This window comes from Typopeltis vanoorti, chromosome 2, assembly GCF_054136105.1.
Source record: "Typopeltis vanoorti isolate ZY-2024b chromosome 2, IOZ_Tvanoo_1.0, whole genome shotgun sequence".
Taxonomy (NCBI): Eukaryota; Metazoa; Arthropoda; class Arachnida; order Uropygi; family Thelyphonidae; genus Typopeltis; species Typopeltis vanoorti.
In genome coordinates, this window is record NC_143550.1 from 142030391 (window position 1) to 142052392 (window position 22002).

Genomic DNA, 22002 nt, shown 5'->3' on the forward strand with positions numbered 1-22002 from the left:
TATTATAATATTAAGTATATTTAAAATTTTTTTATTATATAAAAAAATTTTAAAATTTTTTATTATATAAAAACATTATTTCGTATTAAAAATAAACTATGCCATAAACCATTTATTTTTATATATAAAGAGACTTAAAATAAATAAAAAGTGTGTGTATGTTGTGGTGATGCGGTGATTGATTCATTCCATTCAATCCAATACCCTTGGAGGGTAATGGATGGCAATGCTGTAGCTAATGAAGTTCTAACTGAGGCTCGGCTATTGCTGTTACCCTCCTGCCATGATCAGAGCTTTAATTTAATAGCTCAATAACACCTTATCCCTACACTGTCCTCTACAGATAACGGGAAGATGAAAAGCATTCTTGCTTCGCCCCTTTAAGCCAGTCCTTATCCTTATATCCTTATATCCAAGGACTATGTTGTGGTTAGTAAATCTTGCCATGTTAGTGACCTTTGTGGCCATTTCCAATCATAATGGTTAGGCGATTGGGAATGGTAATTGTGAGTGAGTCAAAAGCTTTTCGTGGTGTTCAGGGGATTTCTTACTAGTGTTTGAGTGAAGTAGTAGCTGTTTCACAGGTAAGTTACTTCCTTAAGTTATGGATAATCTTGACACGGATGACTTTATCCAAAAATTGGATAAAAATCTTGCATCTTGCACTTGAGCTGCTTTAAAAACTATTCAAGAAATTTGAAATCGAGTGGACAGGATACTTAAATTTTTACTCAGTGACTAATAGTAACACAGAAGGAGATGATACGAGAGGTAGAGGAAGAAAAAATTGACTTGGTGGTTTTGCCACGCAAAGAATTCCAAGAAGTATATGCACATAAAAATCGCAAAACTGAAGAAGTACACAGAGATGACGCGATGGATGATGACATCCCTAATAATGACCCTTCTAGCTCTGTTAAAGAGAAGGTTCCTCCAGTCATCCTACGCGTGAAAAAAAAAAATAAAAAATGGAAAGCACTCATTTCAATCATGAGTGATCAAGATATTGCCTACTCATGGGCTAAAACCACGGAGGAGGGCATAAAGATTCAGCACACCGCAGTGGGAGACTATCATCACTTATCAAGGGTAATGGATGGCTTAAACACGAGATATCACACATTCTCCCTCAGCTCGGGAAAAAAATATTGCGTCTGATCTGCTGTCACAGTCTGCCTCCGGTTAAAGTAAGCAGAATGTTTAATGCTGACAAAGAGACCGATGCCACTAGTTTCTGTGGAAATTCAAAACTCACACAAGAACATTTATGATTTAACTTCGATCTGTGGGCTCAGGATAACACCTGAGTCTTCAAGGAAAAGAACATCAGCAGGACAGTTCCACAGATCTCAAAAATATGGCCATGTGCAAACATTATGTAGAGCTGACTACAGGTGTTTGAAAATTTGAAGAGAACCACGCCACTAGCATTTGTATTAAGCCTAAAACCACACCGGTCAGATGTACCAACCGCAATGGCCCTCATCCGGTAAATTACAAAGGGTGCACCGAATATATATAAAAAAAGACTGGCATTTTAAAATAATCAAACTTTCTCTCAACCTCGCACACAATTAAAGGAACCAGAACTTCCTCAAATGCCTCGTACATACCTAAAGGAAGCAGAATTTACTAAAATTGAAACAAAATTTAAAAATGAAGCAGATATTTATCAGACGTGCAGGACGTATGCCGAAGTAGCTGGCCCCATGAAAGAAACATGCCAGAGTCAAACACATCTTCACCTGATTGCAGTTATTACTGCTTCTCGCTACCATGTTTCATGATTTCCTTAAATCAAACCCTCTACAAATCTCTACATATCCTCTATAAAAAGATTCCTTCAAGAAACTCACTCTACCTTAAAAGCACTCACTTATGATTAGAAATAAATTTCTGCCAAGCTCAGTTTTAATTGCCGCTTGGAATGCTATCGGCCTAACCAACAAAACTATTGAACTACAAGAATTTTAACTGAAATACAATTCAGATATTATACTAATAAGTGAGATTCATTTACGACCTGCGGGCAATCCCAAATTAAGAGGATACCTGCTCTACAGAAATTACAGACTGGATTACAGAGGGGGGGGGGGTGGTACTACCATTTTTTTAAAATTAAAAATTACGTTAAACACAATTCAGTAACCAATCCACCAACCACACATTTAGAGATTACAAGCATTGAAGTCTACACCAACACAGCTGATAAACTCAAAATCTATGCTGCTTACAACTCACCAACCAAAATTTTACTGTTGGCTAATTTAGATGCCGTTCTAGACATCAAGTATAGTCAATCATCATTGATGGTAATCTGAATTCTAAACACAGCAACCAATAAAAACGGTCACATACTTTACAACTGTATAGGGTCAAACAACATTGTAGTGGCTCCTCCCACTGAACATACTCATCACAATCCTCTTGGCAGATCAAATGTCTTAGATATTGCTATTCTACAGAATGTCAAATACCAATACAACGTTCAATCACTGAATGAGTTGTCTTCAGATCACAACCCTATCCTGCTTAAATTAGGCAATCAAGAACAATCTCCCTATCATTCCTTCATAGATTGGGAAATATTATCAAAAGTATTCCCTGAATACATTGGTCCTGTACTTAGTATAAAATCAAAGGAACAAATTGCTAAAGCAAGCAATAGAAAACCTCACTAATCAAATCAGCAAAGCACTAGCAGCAGTCACCAAAACAATAACTATTTATAAACCTAACTGTCTCCCAGAAGACATCATGAATAAATTTAGAGATAAAAATAAAGCAAGGAAAAGATATCATAACACACGTGCTCCACAAGATTAAAAAAAAATCCTCAACAAATTTCAGTCACAGAAGCTCTCAAAAATCACAGAAACCAGCAGTGGGAAATAAATTATCATCTCTTAACCCTGTAGATAACTACATTCGGAAATTCTTAAAAAAATCTCAGAAACAAACACAAATTTCTCTCCCGTATCCAATCAGGTCACGGATTAGCGCGCATACACACACACACACACACACACACACACACACTGATGCTGAAAAAGCAGAAGATATAGTAAGTGATCTGGTAAAACAGTGCAGTCCTATATATGAAAACTTAAACATCAGTCATATATATACGAGGATAAGAGTCATCGCCATGTTAGACGCACACTAAAAAAACCTGACAATAATTCCAACCTGATTACGCCTACTTCACCAGCAGAAATAATTAACATAATCAAGTATCTCAGCAATAAAAAAGCTCCAGATCCTGATGGCATAACAAACAAGTTATCAAATTGCTGCCTCGCAAAGCTATAGCGCATCTTGTCAATATTATGAATGCAATCCGAAGAATGCAGTATCCCCCCCCCCCCACCTCACGGAAAATTGCTGACATTGTTCCAGTTCACAATCCAGGCAAAGATCCTCACTTAGCTCGAAATTATTGCCCCATCAGCCTGTTATCAAATCTAGGAAAAAATGCCTAAAAATTATTCTCTATAGACTTCAAGAATCGGCAGACAAACTAAATGTTACACAATATGAGCAATTCGGCTTCGTCGAAATCATAGTACCACCCAACAAATCCCGTAGTAATGTACTCAATTAAATTCATTGTTTAATTGAGTACATTACTACGGGATACAACTGGAAAGAACACACCGGCGCTGTATTCCCATTGCGAAGGTTTTTGATAAAATTTGGCACTATGGTTTGCTTTATAAACTCATCACCGCCAACATATCAATGAATGCGATGAGTTTAATCAGTCATATCTTACCAACAGAAAAATGCAGCTCAAAATACAACTTTATCCAACGTAGAATTTTCGCTGGAGTTCCACAAGGATCTTTATTGGCCTCGCTATCATTTGCAATCTACATGACAGATATCCACAGAACCCCATGGCGTCCATCACGGCTTTATGTGCAACGACACTTCGGTATTAGCTAGATCATCCCGTCTTCCCCTTGTAACCAAAAAAAAAAAAAAAACTACAATGTTGCATTTTAAAGCTTGGAAAATGGTTTTCAGACTGGAGGCTACAAGTAAACCCTCAAATATTTGCAGCCATACTCTTCACTAGAAGACCAGCAATCTTCCAAAGGGGACATTATTCTCTTTGATAACAAAATCCCATGGCAAATAGAAACTAAATATCTTGGAGTATTACTAGACAAAAGATTGTGCTTCGGTAACCATATCAGGCACATCTGTGTGAAAGCACCCAAAACTCTCGCTCAACTCTGTCCCTTGACCACAGAGCAAATTCAATATAAGTAACAAACTATTACTCTATTAGATGGTGATTCGTCGTAAAATTACCTATACCTCTCTATCTTGAAGCCACACCTCCAAATTTAACCTACTAAAATTACAACGAGTGCAAAACAAGTACTTACGGATGATACTAGATGCTCCATGGTTCATCCGAAACAAACAGATTCATCGGGATACCAATATTCCAGAAATCTCCTCATTCCTTCGCTCTCTAGCAGGCAGTAAAGTTCTTTTCAAATGCGGCTACGCACCCTAATCAGCTGATACAAGCTGCAGACTACAACGAACATGACCCCTACAAACACAGAAGACCTAAAGCCATTCTACTTTCCAGTGACATCTCTTAATCCCTCAGCTCTCTCACAGGGCGAGATAGATGCTCATAAATTTTTCCTATCATTGTCAGACAACGGTGAGTATAAAAAGCGTTAAGCTTCATTCACCCTTTGCAACAGTACCGTTATGCGTTATACGCATAGTGGTTAGTTTATACCTGCAATTCTACAAAGATAGTCACGTGTACTCATTGTAACTTAATAGAAGTTAATGCGGAGGGATGTTGATACGAACACCCCTCCGCATACGAGGATCAGTATTGGCAGTTGCATGCCTATACGTAAAATAAATGTTTCTAATTCAATGGCCAGTATGTATATAAAAATTATCGTTACATGAAATAAGAATAGAAATAAAAGTAAATGCTATAAAATGATTTTTTTTTTACTGGTCCGAGTCCAGTATTGTGATACTTTAAAGGAAACTGAGGAAGATTATGAACATAGCTAATGTGCATTGAAGTAAACGGTTCCTTACGTAAAACTAAATAAAACTAAATGTAAATTATTAGCTTTTGTTCAAAGTCACAAGTTTCCAAGCTTGGAGATATTCAAACAATCACTGCATTTAGATTAGGTTGATTACAAAGACCTTTGTAACCGCTGAAATTTGTAAGAACTAATATGTAGAACTTTTGTTTTGTTTCAGAGGATCTAGTGACAAGTAGATGCTCATGCTCCGCAAGACCAGACTTCTGTGGATGAAGAAAATGGATGTAATCCGTATTTTCAAGATGCTTACAGTATGACTGATCTGGCCGAAAAAGGAAATATTGCAGGAACAAGTATCTGATAAACTCCGGGGATTTGAAGAGAGGGGTTTAATCTTTAATGGAATGAAGAATAACGGAGATCTTGTTCACTGGCTTGTAGATCATACGGAACTTTTTTTTTTTTTAAGAATTCTAGAAATTTGTTTCGAGATGCCTTCGTTCTAAAGGATGAATATCTCTGCTGAAGTGATGTTGGTAGAGTGATTATCAAACTTCTGCTGTATTTTGGAAGGGAAAATCTTTGAAAATCATGTTATCATTGAGACACTGTAATGCTTGTTAGAGAATTCTCAACAGAGCAGATCACATGTGTTCTGTGGATGAAGGTATTGAAGTCTTCGAGAGATGGGTAATGCATAGAATCGTGAACAATGCACTTTCCAATGAATGTAGGTTTCTCATTAACAGAAACCTGAGATCCGTCAACGTCAAGCTTTATAAGTGTGTCAAGGAATGGAAGGACGCTTAATTTCTTTTTTTTTTTTTTATTGTAAATTTTATCTATTCAACAATCTTCTCCGAAGAGAAGGTTGTTGAATTTCGCTAAAAATAAGAATAATTCTTCTGAAGACTATTGACAAATAAAAAACGCATCATCAACATGACGTAGCCAAATTGTAACCATCCCTCACAAAAAAAAAAAGATATCTATCTCAAAAAATATCTTTAGGATCCAAAAAAAATTCCTTTTCAGATGGCTTATAAGTCAGTGAACAAGATCACTCTTATCCTCCTGCCATTAAAGATACGTTTCCTTACTTGAAACATCCAGAGTTTACAAGGTGTAAACTGTGGATATCAAGGTGTTTCAAGAGTATTATATCATTATAATATCATCATATATCATTATTATATATTATGTATTATATCAGTTTTCCTCATCCTGCGAAGTCTGGTATATATATATATATATATGTTAAAGATGCCAAGAAATTTTATAAATTTGGCTTTAATCCTTTTTTCCCAAGTAAGAAGCAAACAAGCAAGTAGGCCAAGTTTGCGCCTGAAGTATTTTCAGGTCTGAGGCAACTCGTGGTAAAGGTGGCATAAGCTCTGATCATTTGCCTTAGTATCCCATAATGCAAAGCACATATCCTTGCGGACATGTATAATGCTATATATTATGGGAAGGGTCACTCCCCAGACCGGTTTGACCTTTATTAAAGTCTCTTTATTGGCAAGTTTTGACAACTCATATAGGAAAATATGACTTCTGCATTATTTCAACCTTGGCATCACCACCTCTGGATCTGGCCTCCACTGACGAGACCTCAACAAAGGTCGAAACTGGTCTGGGGAGTGACCCTTCCCATAATACTTAACATTATACATGTCCGTAAGGATATGTGCTTTGTATTATGGGATACTAAGGCAAATGATCAGAGCTTATGCCACCTTTACCACGAGTTGCCTCAGACCTGAAAATACTTCAGGCGCAAACTTGGCCTACTTGCTTGTTTGCTTCTTACTTGGGAAAAAAAGGATTAAAACCAAGTTTATAAAATTGCTTCGTATATTTAACGTATAGTACACCCAGGGTAAAAAAAGAACTTTCTACATATATATATATATATAAATATATATATATGTATATATATATATATATATATATATATATATGCGTGTGTGTGTGTGTGTGTGTGTGTGTGTGTGTGTGTGTGTGTGTGTGTGTGTGTGTGTGTGTGTGTGTGTTGTATTATACATTAAAGATACCAAAAAATTATATACTTAGTTTTATTCCTTTACACAAGGAAGCAAAACAAAGTGCTGCGCGTAAAATTTATTCACGTCTTTTGTTTTCCTGGAAAAAGAATTAAATCCAAGTATAAAATTACTTGGTATCTTTAATGTATATGCACAAAGTTTTCAATAACTATCTCATCCAGAGATTTTTAATAATAAGTTCCAGCACCTTTTAGCTACTTGTATATGAGATATATATGATTTCTGCTTCAACTTTGGAATCTGAATCCGAGGAGGATATTCCAGGATAACTGATGGCAATGCTGTTGCCAATGAAGTTTTAACTGAGGCTCGGCTATTGCCGTTACACAGCCATGCCTAGAGCGTATAGCTAAATAACATCCCATCCACACATTTTCTTCAATCAGATGAAGGGATAAAGAGTCAAGGACTCAATCCATCTCCTCCCCCCCCCCCCAAAAAAAAAAACTTTGGGATGTGTAATGAATTTTGCTCCCATAAGATCCCGTTCTTGGCTCTTCATCTACATCAGATCAGTGAAAAAGGAAAATTGATAGCCTTTGGCTATATGTTGATATAAATATATAAATAAAAGAGCTGAGGCCTTTTATCTATCTCTGATGCTATCTATCTGTCTTTTTTTTTTTCTCCTAATGCTTTCTTGCACTTCTTGCACACTAACGACTCTAGGCCTATGATGAACAACCGTTTACTTTTTCACCTCAATCTGGGTAGTGGTCCTTCCTATTATGCATAGCATTTTACACGTCCGAAAGGGGTTGTGCTTTGCATTATGGGATACATACTATAAAGTAAGCTTGTGAAATCATTTAGCTCAGACATGAATATATATTTCACGTGCAAAACTTTATTTTTCTTCTTTTGGTAAAGGATTGAAACCAAGTATATAATTTCTTTGTATCTTTAATATACATATTATTTAAAAATGCAAAATTCAAAAGCTACATCTCAAGATCAGTACATGCTCTGAACGAAGATGATCCTGATCTTGGAGTTTAATATTGTGAGTGATTTCTGTCAAAATTTGTCGAAACGTACCGTTTGTCATTAAGATCGTTTGGGTTGACGAAGCAACATTTAAGTTGAATGGTAGAGTCAACCGTGGCAGTGCGTACTAATTAACAGAGAATTCATACGTTAGTGGAAAAACGTATGCATTTACTAGATTACAAGAGGTAAATTTACATTTATTATTCAAAGTTTGATTGGATCATTCTTTTTTTTTTTTTGATCAGGTACTAGTCCTTTGTATCTCAACATGCTTCAATTGTGCCACAAATTCTTCAGCTATCTGAGGAGGTTTTTTATTTCCAACAGATGAGGCACTTCTCGTTTTCATCGTGATGTCACGAATAATGTTTGATGAAACGTTTTCAGACAGATGGATTGGACGAAGGGATAATGTTGAGTACCATGCACATTCACCTGATTTAACACCACTCGATCGTTAGAGGGGGGCGGGTACCTCAAAGACAAAGATATGTCATAAAACCATACAGTTACACACATAAAGCTTGTGCATTTTATCTCCTTTCCAACCATGAAAAAGACTGCTAGCTTTAGGTAAGAAAAGTAGTTCACAAAAATATACGATTTCTAATTATAATAAAAAAAACTGAGAAAAATCAAAGGCTACAAATTATTGTTAACTGTTCTCGTAGATCATAGTCTTCTCTTTATTTTCATGTTTAAAGTGATCAAAACAGAGGCTTAAGCTCGATGCATTCAGTGAGGGAAATATGATTGCATCATAATCATAAAAACTATCACGGAACTGCTGTGGGTTAATACAGGAAGTCGACCAACTTCCCCTTTATACATGCAGCTTCTCACGAGATATATCTTATGGCTAGTCCATTCCCAATCCGTCACGGTCAGAAGAGTTGAATCCGTGTCATTTTTCGAAGTATGCAATAGAGAGAGAGAGAGAGAGAGAGAGAGAGCAAGCCTTCCGCATTGACCATCATTCTGCCCTCAGCGCTTTCAATGCAAACAACTCGTGAACAGCGGAGACAAAAGTCGAGGAACAGCAGGTGGGATATTTATGACTGAACGTGCAGATGGAAACTAAACCCGTTCGTAACGGGAGAATACTCCTTTGAGAGTACCACCTATTGAGATTCAAATATTTCAAATAATGAATTATGAGGTTTTATTTTTAAAAAATATTAAGTACGTATTTTAACAGAACAATTGATTACATAATACGTATTCTAAAGGAACTGCGTAGCGAAGTGGTAACTACGCTACGCAGTTACCTCAGAGAGAAGGAATGAATGAAAAAGGATAAGAATTTGGTTTGGTGTGTTTGAAACTGAACTGAAAATGGGTGCTCACTATTCAGTTGCTTGTGGGTATACAGGTATATGAGAGAGAGAGAGAGAGAGAGAGAGAGAGAGAGAGAGAGAGAGAGAGAGAGAGAGAGAGAGAGAGAGAGAGAGAAGAGAGGGGATTTATACAGTGCAACAGGATTTATACACAAGTTACAGGTAACGCCCCCCCCCCCAAGAAGAACTGTACACCCATAGATGCGAGACCCTTCGACACTTCTGCGCATGTCAGAAGAAGGAGAATCCATTCCGATAATAGGGTAATCAGTCCGTATTGTGGGATGAGTTGTTTATTATTACACGTCGGAAAATTAACTTCTGTTTTATGATCATTGTAGTTTTTGAAGTGGTAACTATTTTGCTTGTATAACATTTGGAAAATTTTACCTATAAAGCACATGATTTCATGTTAGTGATCAATTCATACATCGCCTTATTTCTTTTTCCCCTTCAACATGAATTGACTCTTCTTGGCACCGAGCCAACGGAGGGTCTCGTTTCTGTGGTCGGACAGTATCTGCATCGACATGGAGGTCTAAGTATTATCAAAAGTGAGAAGAAGTGAAATAAGTCAGAATTTGTTTTAGTGGCATTAAAGTTGATCCAGTGGTCCTCACCTCATTGAAATATTGTTGAAAGCATTGATTATGGAAGATCGTGTGGCTTCGGATATATGGGCGCAGAAAAGTTTATCAAGTGAAAAAAGAGGAATGGAGAGTACTGTCATTGGAAAACCTGAGGATAGAATTATGAATGGGAAAAGACTGTGGGCGAACGCATAAAGCTCTACGGTCTTTCGGCATTGTGTGTGTGTGTGTGTGTGTGTGGGAGGGGGGTAATTTGAAGAAAAGAAGCCAACCACCATGACACGAAGCGAATGATCGAAGTGTGGTGGTGGTGGTGGGGGGGATTTGCACTTCAGGTACAAAAGATGGTGGTAATTTGATAAATAAGCCTTTGTGTAGTGCCAGACTTGGATCAGTTAACTTGGAAATGTCCGTAGCAACTAACCACATTGGTTGAACCAAATCCTATGATAGATTTGGTACATAGGAGAGTGATGAAAAGAATATCTAAATTTTCAAGAAAGATGAATCAGTTTCTTAGAATCCCTAAGGTAGTGCCAGTCGAAGCAACTCGTGGTAAAGGTGGATAAAGGTCTGATCACTATTCTTAGTATTTTTCCTCTAATCTAAAGCACATCCCCTTGCGGAGATGTATGGGGAAGGTGTTCTCCGGCACGGCCCGCTCAGGGGTTCTTGCCGGTGAATTATTTTCCTCGGAATTTGAGCGGTTCTGCTCAGTCGGGGAGCCCGTCACTGAGTGGAACCAACGCTGAGATATGGACGGTCTTTCGCCCACTATGAAGTGGCCTAGAGATCGTCCGATTTTTTCAGATTTTACTCTTTACTTACTAATCAGGGTAACAAATGGCAATGCTGAACCAGGGAAGTTAACTGAAGTTCGGCTGTTGCTGTTATCCTGGGTGATGAGTTTTTGAGTTCGCTCTCTTAAGGTTTTTGCCTTAAGGGAGCACTTTGAGTCTCCGGGGAAAGTGTTCTCCGGCACGGCCCGCTGAGGGGTTCTGGCCGGTGAATTATTTTCTTCGGAATTTGAGCGGTTCTGCTCAGTGGTCGGGGAGCCCGTTACTGAGTGGAACCAACGCTGAGATATGGACGGTCTTTCGCCCACTATAAAGTGGCCTAGAGATCGTCCGATTTTTTGAGATTTTACCCTTTACTTACTAATCAGGGTAACAAATGGCAATGCTGTAGCCAATGAAGTTTTAACTGAGGCTCGGCTATTGCCGTTACCCAGCCATGACTAAAGCGTTTAGCTCAATAACACCCCATCCACACAGATTTTCTTCATTCAGATGACGGGATAAAGAGTCAAGGACTCAGTCCACCTTCCAGTTCTTTTAAGAACTTAATTAAGTATGAAGGGTGGTTGAGCTGGATTAGACCCAAGGAGGATAATAGATGGCAATGCTGTAGCCAATGAAGTTTTAACTGAGGCTCGGCTATTGCTGTTACCCTCCTGCCATATATTATATTATATATAATATATTATATTATATATATATATTATATATATATATATATATATAGCTCAATAACACCTTATCCCTACACTGTCCTCTACAGATAACGGGGAAGATGAAAAGCATTCTTGCTTCGTCCCTTTAAGCCAGTCCTTATAAGGACTAAGGATATCATGGACTTTATCAGACGAAAAAACAAAACCAGCAACAAACAATACCACAACACAAGAATCCCACAAGACCAAAAAATCCTAAACATGAATAATCAAGTGAGAGAAGCACTCTGAAACTACGAACGGAAAAAACAAGCTAACAGCATTCAACCCTGAGGATCATACTATATGGAAATTCCTGAGAACCCTCCTTACCAAACGCAAACCACTCCCCCTCCCCATGTAGGCCAAGAACTGAATCGCACTCACGGATATAGAAAAATCCGAAGCTCTATTCGACAACCTGGTAAAACAATGCAGCACGTCATACGAAAACATCAACTTCATTTACAAAGTTCATCAGCAGGTCAGACGCACCTTTAGGCCAACGAAGGCATCAACCACAGAACGCATCAACCCCCCTACTCCTGCAGAAATGATCAACATCATAAAATATCTTAACAGCAAAAAAGCAAAGGAACCAGATGGCATCACGAACAAAATCATAAAGCTACTCCCACGAAAGGCTATAGTGCATCTCGTCAACATAACGAACGCTATCTTAAGGATGCAGTACTTTCCCACAGCATGGGCAACCGCCGACATCATACCCATAAAGAAGCCAGACAATAACTCACCCAACTCCTCCAAAGTTACCTTCCCATTAGCCTACTATTTAACCTAGGAAAAGTCATCCTCGCAAGATTACAAGAAACAACAGATAAACTAGGAATCATACCAGATGAAAATTCGGCTTCCAACGAGAGCACGGCTCAACAAATCGACCCACTAGTGGAATACATTACAACGATATACTTGGAATCTGCACACCGGCGAGGGATTCCTAGACGTCGCAAATGCCTTCGAAAAGATCTGGCACCAAGGCCTTCTCTATAAACTCATAAAAGCAAACATGCCAATAAATCAAATAAGGTTAATAAAAGCATACCTCAGCGAAAGAACCATGCAGGTAAAAATCAACGGAACAGTCTCATCCAGGCGCAAAATCCTAGCAGGAATTCCACAGGGCTCTTGCTGGTCTCCCCCCTACTCGGTGGTGGCTCGTGGCTTGAAATCGCTGGGGTACTGCGACTTTCGAAATATACATACACACTGTAAGTACAGTGTATACGTGTTTGGATAAAATATCAAAATTATGGTAAAAATTTAAAAAACAAAATTAAAAATATTGTTTATTATCGATAAAATTATACAGTTTAGTATAATTCCATTTTGTTTTGTTTCGAGTGAAAAGGTCAATAACTTTTTCCTTGATGTTTGTATGACTGTTGAAGAAATTTTTGTTTAATATCTACAGTTCCTAAAAGCGACAAAGAAACTGCATTTTCAATATGTTTTTTTTTTTTTTTTGACGTTTCATGTTTTTCAGTTTTTTCTTTCATTTTATTTATATTTACAAAACCAACCTTTCGTATCACCTCCAAACAACAAACATGGAAAATAGTGCATTTTTCACTTCACAACCACATAGCCAACTTTTCTTTTTATACCACTCTGTATTAAAACTTCTAATGTCCTTCTTATCATTGCTTATTCCTGGCTGAGATATTTGAATATCGGGTAAAGGACGGCCTCTTATTTTAATAGACACTTTCTCAGCGAGAGTTAACTGTGGAAATTTAAGTTTTTGTAGTTCACTTCAGCCACTACTGTCACAGAACTTATTTCTTGAGGTTGCATTTCTGAGGTCATAATTGTCAATAACCCCAATAATGTTCTAAAATAAAAACTATAATAAATGTTATGTCTTTAATTGTAATGTCCAAATATTTAAAGAGAGACGGAGATAAGCACTACGAACACTCTACTACTGGCGCAAACTGCATATAAACAACTGTGCGATGGACAGTGCCCATTACGCTAATAGCTCGTATCTCACTATGAGTGCATATGCTTGAGCGCGTAGCAATATGACACTGTGGTAAACGCAGTGCTGCTTGCGTCCTTCGCCCTCCTAAGTGCTACAAGATGGATTTTTATTATTTTTTTATAAAAATAAGAGAATTGTATTGGGTTGTTGATGATGAAATTAAATATTACAAGCAAATAGAAATAAATTAATAAATCTATTTATATATCAAGAAAAACTGGGGGTGCTGCAGTTCCGCAGTCTACATCGAAGACATCCCACAAAACCCGAGAACAACCATCCCAGCCCTGTATGCAGACGACACGGCAATACTAGCAAGATCTCTGCACCCTCATCTAGCAATCCGACGACTTCGGGACTGTATCACTACACTAGAGAAATGGTTCTCGGACTGGAGGATCCAAGTAAACTCCGACAAATGTTCGGCCATACTATTCTCCAAAAGGAAAGCCGCATCCAAGGCAGGTCTACATCCTCAGAAAAATTTTGTCATTCCCTTTCATTAAAGGTTGTAGACCTACCTTGGATGGACTAGTTAATATATTTTTTAATTAATTTTTATATTTTTTACATAGTCCACAAACCCTGCCTAGAGACCAAATAAGAAACTTTTTCAAGCCACTTCAGACTTCTAATAAATGGGAGAAGGAGTCTTACTCTGGAGATGAAATTCATCTCCCACCTACAGACGTCCCACATCCATGGCAAGATCCAAACTTCCAGTGTGTTGGGGAACCGATACGCTAACCCCTTCGTCAGCGAAGCCGGCAAATCGGCGTATATGACGATATTTGAAGTTTTAAAAGGATGGACACACGAGGTCGTCTTATACTCCTAGTATAAAATTTGAACCTTTGAATTCAGCGATGGAAACATTAACAAACGACCGTCGAACTTCTATAGCAGTGGCGACTGGTGAAAATTTTAAGTGGGGGTGCTGCATATACAAAATAAAATATAAAAAAATTTTTTTTTCCTAATAAATAAATTTACATATTAAAAAATTGCTTCACCGTCACCACGAACAAACGCCAATAATAAAAGTTTCGCATCTCACAGAAATAACGCGCGCAAGCATATTTCTGTGAGATATTGTCGGAATACCAAAAGGGAATCAAATCCGTTCAAGCTAGGGTCACGGAATAACTTGTGCAAAAGGTCAAAGCAAATATAATTAGGTGTTTAGACATTTTACAGAAGTCAAAAAACGACTCTAGTTTCAAATATTATGATAAGAAAGATGTCTCTATGGGTTACCAAATACACCTTTTTATTTTTTTATCTCCATTCATTTCTTTATAAAGAGATTATTTATGAATAAAGTGAATACAATAAAAATCTATTCAAGCATAACACATTTAAACTCACCTTAAAAAAAAGGAGGTGGGGGAATATTTACACACGTATGTTCCCATTTAGCTGTCTTACCTTAAGGCTTCGTGAGATTTCTCGTGATAGCAAAAGTCAGTTACATTTAGACAACGAAACTTTTTTTCACTCGTTTGTCTGCAAGTGTTCGTGTATGCAGTCACATAAGGAGGGTATTTGCTCTTATCTTTCCCTTCATCTCTGATGATTGATCTTTGAGACTTCCAACTATAAGACTACTCCAGCAGTTAAAAAGGAGTTAAACTGATTAGCAAAAATACATTAACATAGAATGCGCTCTTTATCCTCCACTTCCACAAACAAAAGTGAGCTTGACTTCGTAACTTTTTACCTCATTTTTATTTATTTTATATTTTTTGCATCCTCTCTCTCTTTATCCAATATACGTGGTATATTACATACACCAGGTTTAGGTGAAGTCAGCCATCTGCATTCATTAAAGTTATTTTTTTTTTCAGTCGTTCTTTCTTTTGTATATTATTTCTGGGAAAACTCCCATGTTACTCCTCTTTATAAACTATTATAATTACAGCTATTTTGCCTGCTTCAGTTTAGGAGTACCCCTTGTCATTGGCTATTTACTCATGGATTCTTAGGGCATTATGAGTGTAGATGTACTAAAAAGTATATGTAGCCTAAGGAATAGAAAATTGCACATACCTTTTTCTGGAGTTCTCGACATCTCTGTCTGCGATGTCGAGAACTGCAGAGTGTGTGTGTGTGGGGGGGGGGGTAGGCAGTTTGGTAGACTAAGTTAGAAAAACCCGGGTTTTTTTCGTAATATATAGAAACATATACTTTTATATAGGGTGGGGAAAAAGTGAAAGGGTTAATTTTTTAAAATAGGGAGGGGGAAGGGGAAAGGTGGTTGACGGGGTGTGGACCGTTTCGACTATTCGTGGTCATCATCTGAACACATTGGGAAAGTGGAAGCTATGTCAGGTCGGGTGGGTGCTTCTGCTTTAGAGGTGTTTGTGTTGTCTCCTATTGGTCGGGGTTGTGACCTCAATTTTATGTTGTGAAGCTTCCAAACCTCGGAGATTATGTAGGGCCTGTGTACGTTGATCGAGTTCGCGTCACACTTTATAGCTATTGTTTCCGATATTCTGAGCATTGTTTCATTGTCTTGTCTGTCTATTATGATTGCCTTGTCTATCTGCGGGGTGTGTTTTTGTTCAAGGGCGTGAACAGCTATTTCCGTTTTTCCTGTGCTTTGTATACGATTTTTCTTTTTGATGTTGCGTTTTTTAGTGTTTAAATGTTCTGGAATAGGGATGTTACAGTCACGGAAGTGTTCTTGTAGTCTTGCCCATAAAGACTTGATGGTGGAACCTGTGTAGGTGATGTCACAGTCTTTTTGGCAGGGAAATTTATAGACTACATTGTGCTGTTCAAATATTTCTTTTTGTGTGTGAGGTTTGGTGGATTTTAGGAGGTTTGCCAGTTTTTGGCTTGTGGTGAATACCAGTTTGTAGTATGTATGTTTGAAGATGTATTTATAGGCTTTGTATGTGTTTTGGGTGTATGGTAGTTTGATAATTTTTTGTGTAGGGAAGTTCGTTTTGGTACTTGGGTTGTTTTGGCGGTTTTTTGCCATCTTGTTTGCGTAGTTAATCAGTTGTGTAGGATAGTTGCGATTTAAGAAGATCTGTGTTAGTTTTTTTATTTCAGCGTTTAGACTATTTTGATTGGTTGAAAATTTTTAAGCATTTATGAATTGTGATAAGATGACGGATTTTTTAACAGAATACGGATGGTATGAGTGAAAATGGAGGTAGTTTCCGATGTGTGAGGGTTTGTGGTATATTTTCGTGGCTATTTTGTTGTGTGTTCTGGTTAATGTCAAGTTTAAGAAGTTGATGGATTTGTTCTGTTCGGTTTCTGTGGTGAATTTTAATCTGTTGCTGTAGCTGTTTAGGGATGTTTTTAAGGTGGTGATGTGTGTGGGATTACCAATGCACAGAATATCGTCTACGTATCTGCCATAAAAGGTGATACCGGGGGGAAGGGAAGGGTGGAGTAGAAGTGATTCTATATGTGCCAGGAATAATTCCGCTAGTTGTCCGCTGATGTTTTGGCCCATGGGGAGTCCGAAGATTTGTATGTACATGTTGTTGTTGAACTTGAAGAAGTTTGCCGAGATTACTAGTTTTATTAAGTTAATAATGTCAATGGGCGTTAGTTTAGTACGAGTGTGTAGGTGTGGTCTTCTGTGAGTAGTGTGTGTACGATGTCTAAAGTTCTGAGGATGTCCACGTTAGTGTATAAAGAGGCCGCATCCAAAGAAGTGAGAATGTCTTCTTGGGATAGGGTTAGGTTTTTTATTTTTTTGAAAAGGTCGTCCGTGTATTTTATCATGAAGTTAGACGTTGTGGTATGTTCGGACAAATAAAAACCCACAAAGACGGGTACCCGATGAGACCAATAGTCTCCTACAAAAATACTACCACAGCCCCTTTATCAAAATTCGTAGCGAAACTCCTCAAACCACTAACCACATAACCCCCCCCCCCACACACACACACACACTCTGCAGTTCTCGACATCGCAGACAGAGGAAAAGCCACAACACCCAGAAAAAGGTATGTGCAATTTTCTATTCCTTAGGCTACATATACTTTTTAGTACATCTACACTCATATTGCCCTAAGAATCCATGAGTAAATAGCCAATGACATTTAAACAGGGGTACTCCTAAACTGAAGCAGGCAAAATAGCTGTAATTATAATAGTTCTTTCTTTTACTTGCAACATAACGATAAAATTCTTTTCGGTAGCCTTTAGCCTGTGCAGCCAATTTCTTTTCATTCTCCAACATAACTTTCCATACCATACTTGTAACTTTTCTGGTCTGAACTTTATATATTTCATAACACCTCTCACGATATTCCTTCCGCATCATCCTCTTCTTATAGATCTCTTGTTTAATGAGATTGTATATCCATTTCACTCCCTTCCATTCTATATTGCTAGGAAATACCTAATATTTTTATACTTGCCAAGAAATTACATTTCACTAGGACAAAGAAGTTCTTTGCACTAGGGCAAAGAAATATGAGTCCTTTATAGTCCTTATAAGGACTGGCTTAAAGGGGCGAAGCAATATATTGCTTTTCATATTCCCCGTTGTCTGTAGAGGACAGTGTAAAGAGAAGGTGTTATTGAGCTATAAAGCTCTGATCATGGCAAGAGGGTAACAGCAAGAGCAGAACCTCAGTTAGAACTTCATTGGCTACAGCATTTCCATCCATTACCCTCCAAGGGTACCAATTTTAGTCGCCTCGTACGACATGCATTAGCTACATTGGTGCTATTCTTATCCCTGCAACCACACGGGTAAAAGATAAAAGAAATATGATATGAGTCCTTAGTCCTTATAAGGACTGGCTTAAAGGGGCGAAGCAAGAATGCTTTTCATCTTCCCCGTTATCTGTGGAGGACAGTGTAGGGATAAGGTGTTATTGAGCTATTAAAGCTCTGATCATGGCAGGAGGGTAACAGCAATAGCCGAGCCTCAGTTAGAACTTCATTAGCTACAGCATTGCCATCCATTACCCTCCAAGGATATTGGATTGAATGAATCAATCACCGCTATTTATAAGTAAAGGTCAAATCTCAAAAATATCGGACGATCTCTAGGCCACTCATTCGTGGGCGAAAGACCGTCCAAATCTCCGCGTTGGTTCTACTCAGTGAAACTCGATTACCGAGCAGAACCGCTCAAATTCCGAGGAAAATAATTCACCGACAAAGCCCCTCAGCGGGCCGTGCCGGAGAACACCTTCCCCGGAGACTCAAAGTGCTCCCTTAAGGCAAAAACCCCAAGAGAGCGAACTCAAAAACTCATCGCCCAAGTGGGTAACAGCAACAGCCGAACCTCAGTTAAACTTCATTGGTACAGCTTTCGCGTTGCTATCCATCACCCCCAAGGGCATTAATGAACCAATCGACCGTATGTGTAAGTAAAGGTGATATCTCAAAAATATCGGACGATCTCTAGGCCACTCATTCGTGGGCGAAAGACCGTCCAAATCTCAGCGTTGGTTCTACTCAGTGAAACTCAAGTACCGAGCAGAACCGCTCATTCCGAAGAAAATAATTCACCGGCACGTACCCCTCAGCGGGCCGCGACGGAGAACACTTTCCCCGGTAACTCAAAGTGCTCCCTTAGGTCAAAACCTAAGAGAGCGAACTCATTTACCCAGGATAACAGCAACAGCCGAACCTCAGTTAAACTTCATTGGTTCAGCATTGCCATCCGTTACCCTATATATATGGGCATCTCATATATAAAATCAATCACCGACTATGTAAATAAAGGTGAAATCTCAAAAATACGGACGATCCCTAGGCCACTCCATAGTGGGCGAAAGACCGTCCTAATCTCAGCGTTGGTTCCACTCAGTGACGGGCTCCCCGACCACTGAGCAGAACCGCTCAAATTCCGAGGAAAATAATTCACCGACAAAGCCCCTCAGCGGGCCGTGCCGGAGAACACTCCCCGGAGACTCAAATTGCTCCCTTAAGGCAAAAACCTTAAGAGAGCGAACTCAAAAACTCATCGCCCAAGGAGGTAGCAGCAACAGCCGAACCTCAGTTAAACTTCATTGGTACAGCCTTGCGTTGCTATCCATCACCCCCAAGGGCATTAATGAACCAATCGACCGACTATGTAAGTAAAGGTGAAATCTCAAAAATACGGACGATCTCTAGGCCACTCCATAGTGGGCGAAAGACCGTCCTAATCTCAGCGTTGGTTCCACTCAGTGACGGGCTCCCCGACCACTGAGCAGAACCGCTCAAATTCCGAGGAAAATAATTCACCGACAAAGCCCCTCAGCGGGCCGTGCCGGAGAACACCTTCCCCGGAGACTCAAAGTGCTCCCTTAAGGCAAAAACCTTAAGAGAGCGAACTCAAAAACTCATCGCCCAAGTGGGTAAGAGCAACAGCCGAACCTCAGTTAAACTTCATTGGTACAGCTTTGCGTTGCTATCCATCACCCCCAAGGGCATTAATGAATCAATCGACTATGTAAGTAAAGGTGAAATCTCAAAAATACGGACGATCTCTAGGCCACTCCATAGTGGGCGAAAGACCGTCCTAATCTCAGCGTTGGTTCTACTCAGTGACGGGCTCCCCGACCACTGAGCAGAACCGCTCAAATTCCGAGGAAAATAATTCACCGACAAAGCCCCTCAGCGGGCCGTGCCGGAGAACACCCTCCCCGGAGACTCAAAGTGCTCCCTTAAGGCAAAAACCCTAAGAGAGCGAACTCAAAAACTCATCGCCCAAGTGGGTAAGAGCAACAGCCGAACCTCAGTTAAACTTCATTGGTACAGCTTTGCGTTGCTATCCATCACCCCCAAGGGCATTAATGAATCAATCACCGACTATGTAAGTAAAGGTGAAATCTCAAAAATACGGACGATCTCTAGGCCACTCCATAGTGGGCGAAAGACCGTCCTAATCTCAGCGTTGGTTCCACTCAGTGACGGGCTCCCCGACCACTGAGCAGAACCGCTCAAATTCCGAGGAAAATAATTCACCGACAAAGCCCCTCAGCGGGCCGTGCCGGAGAACACCTTCCCCGGAGACTCAAAGTGCTCCCTTAAGGCAAAAACCCTAAGAGAGCGAACTCAAAAACTCATCGCCCAAGTGGGTAACAGCAACAGCCGAACCTCAGTTAAACTTGATTGGTACAGCTTTGCGTTGCTATCCATCACCCCCAAGGGCATTAATGAATCAATCGACCGTATGTGTAAGTAAAGGTGATATCTCAAAAATATCGGACGATCTCTAGGCCACTCATTCGTGGGCGAAAGACCGTCCAAATCTCAGCGTTGGTTCTACTCAGTGAAACTCGAGTACCGAGTAGAACCGCTCACATTCCGAGGAAAATAATTCACCGGCAAGTACCCCTCAGCGGGCCGTGCCGGAGAACACTTTCCCCGGAGACTCAAAGTGCTCCCTTAAGGCAAAAACCCTAAGAGAGCGAACTCAAAAACTCATCGCCCAAGTGGGTAAGAGCAACAGCCGAACCTCAGTTAAACTTCATTGGTACAGCTTTGCGTTGCTATCCATCACCCCCAAGGGCATTAATGAATCAATCACCGACTATGTAAGTAAAGGTGAAATCTCAAAAATACGGACGATCTCTAGGCCACTCCATAGTGGGCGAAAGACCGTCCTAATCTCAGCGTTGGTTCCACTCAGTGACGGGCTCCCCGACCACTGAGCAGAGCCGCTCAAATTCCGAGGAAAATAATTCACCGACAAAGCCCCTCAGCGGGCCGTGCCGGAGAACACCTTCCCCGGAGACTCAAAGTGCTCCCTTAAGGCAAAAACCCTAAGAGAGCGAACTCAAAAACTCATCGCCCAAGTGGGTAAGAGCAACAGCCGAACCTCAGTTAAACTTCATTGGTACAGCTTTGCGTTGCTATCCATCACCCCCAAGGGCATTAATGAATCAATCGACCGTATGTGTAAGTAAAGGTGATATCTCAAAAATATCGGACGATCTCTAGGCCACTCATTCGTGGGCGAAAGACCGTCCAAATCTCAGCGTTGGTTCTACTCAGTGAAACTCGAGTACCGAGTAGAACCGCTCACATTCCGAGGAAAATAATTCACCGGCAAGTACCCCTCAGCGGGCCGTGCCGGAGAACACTGTCCCCGGAGACTCAAAGTGCTCCCTTAAGGCAAAAACCCTAAGAGAGCGAACTCAAAAACTCATCGCCCAAGTGGGTAAGAGCAACAGCCGAACCTCAGTTTAACCTCATTGGTACAGCTTTGCATTGCTATCCATCACCCCCAAGGGCATTAATGAATCAATCGACCGCATCTCACGGTCGATTGATTCTATTCAATCTCACACCAATATGATATGAGGAGTGAAATTATTTTTAATATTCTTTGTTTATCTAATATTATTTTTTGTGTCTAATTCTTTTTACAATTTTTTTTTCTTCCTTTTCTGCTATATTCTCTATATTTCTTTAGGTTTTATCCTTTTAGTTATCTTTATTTTAGATTTTTATTTCATTTCAAAAATTTGGATTATTATTTTTTATTTATTTATTTGTTTTTC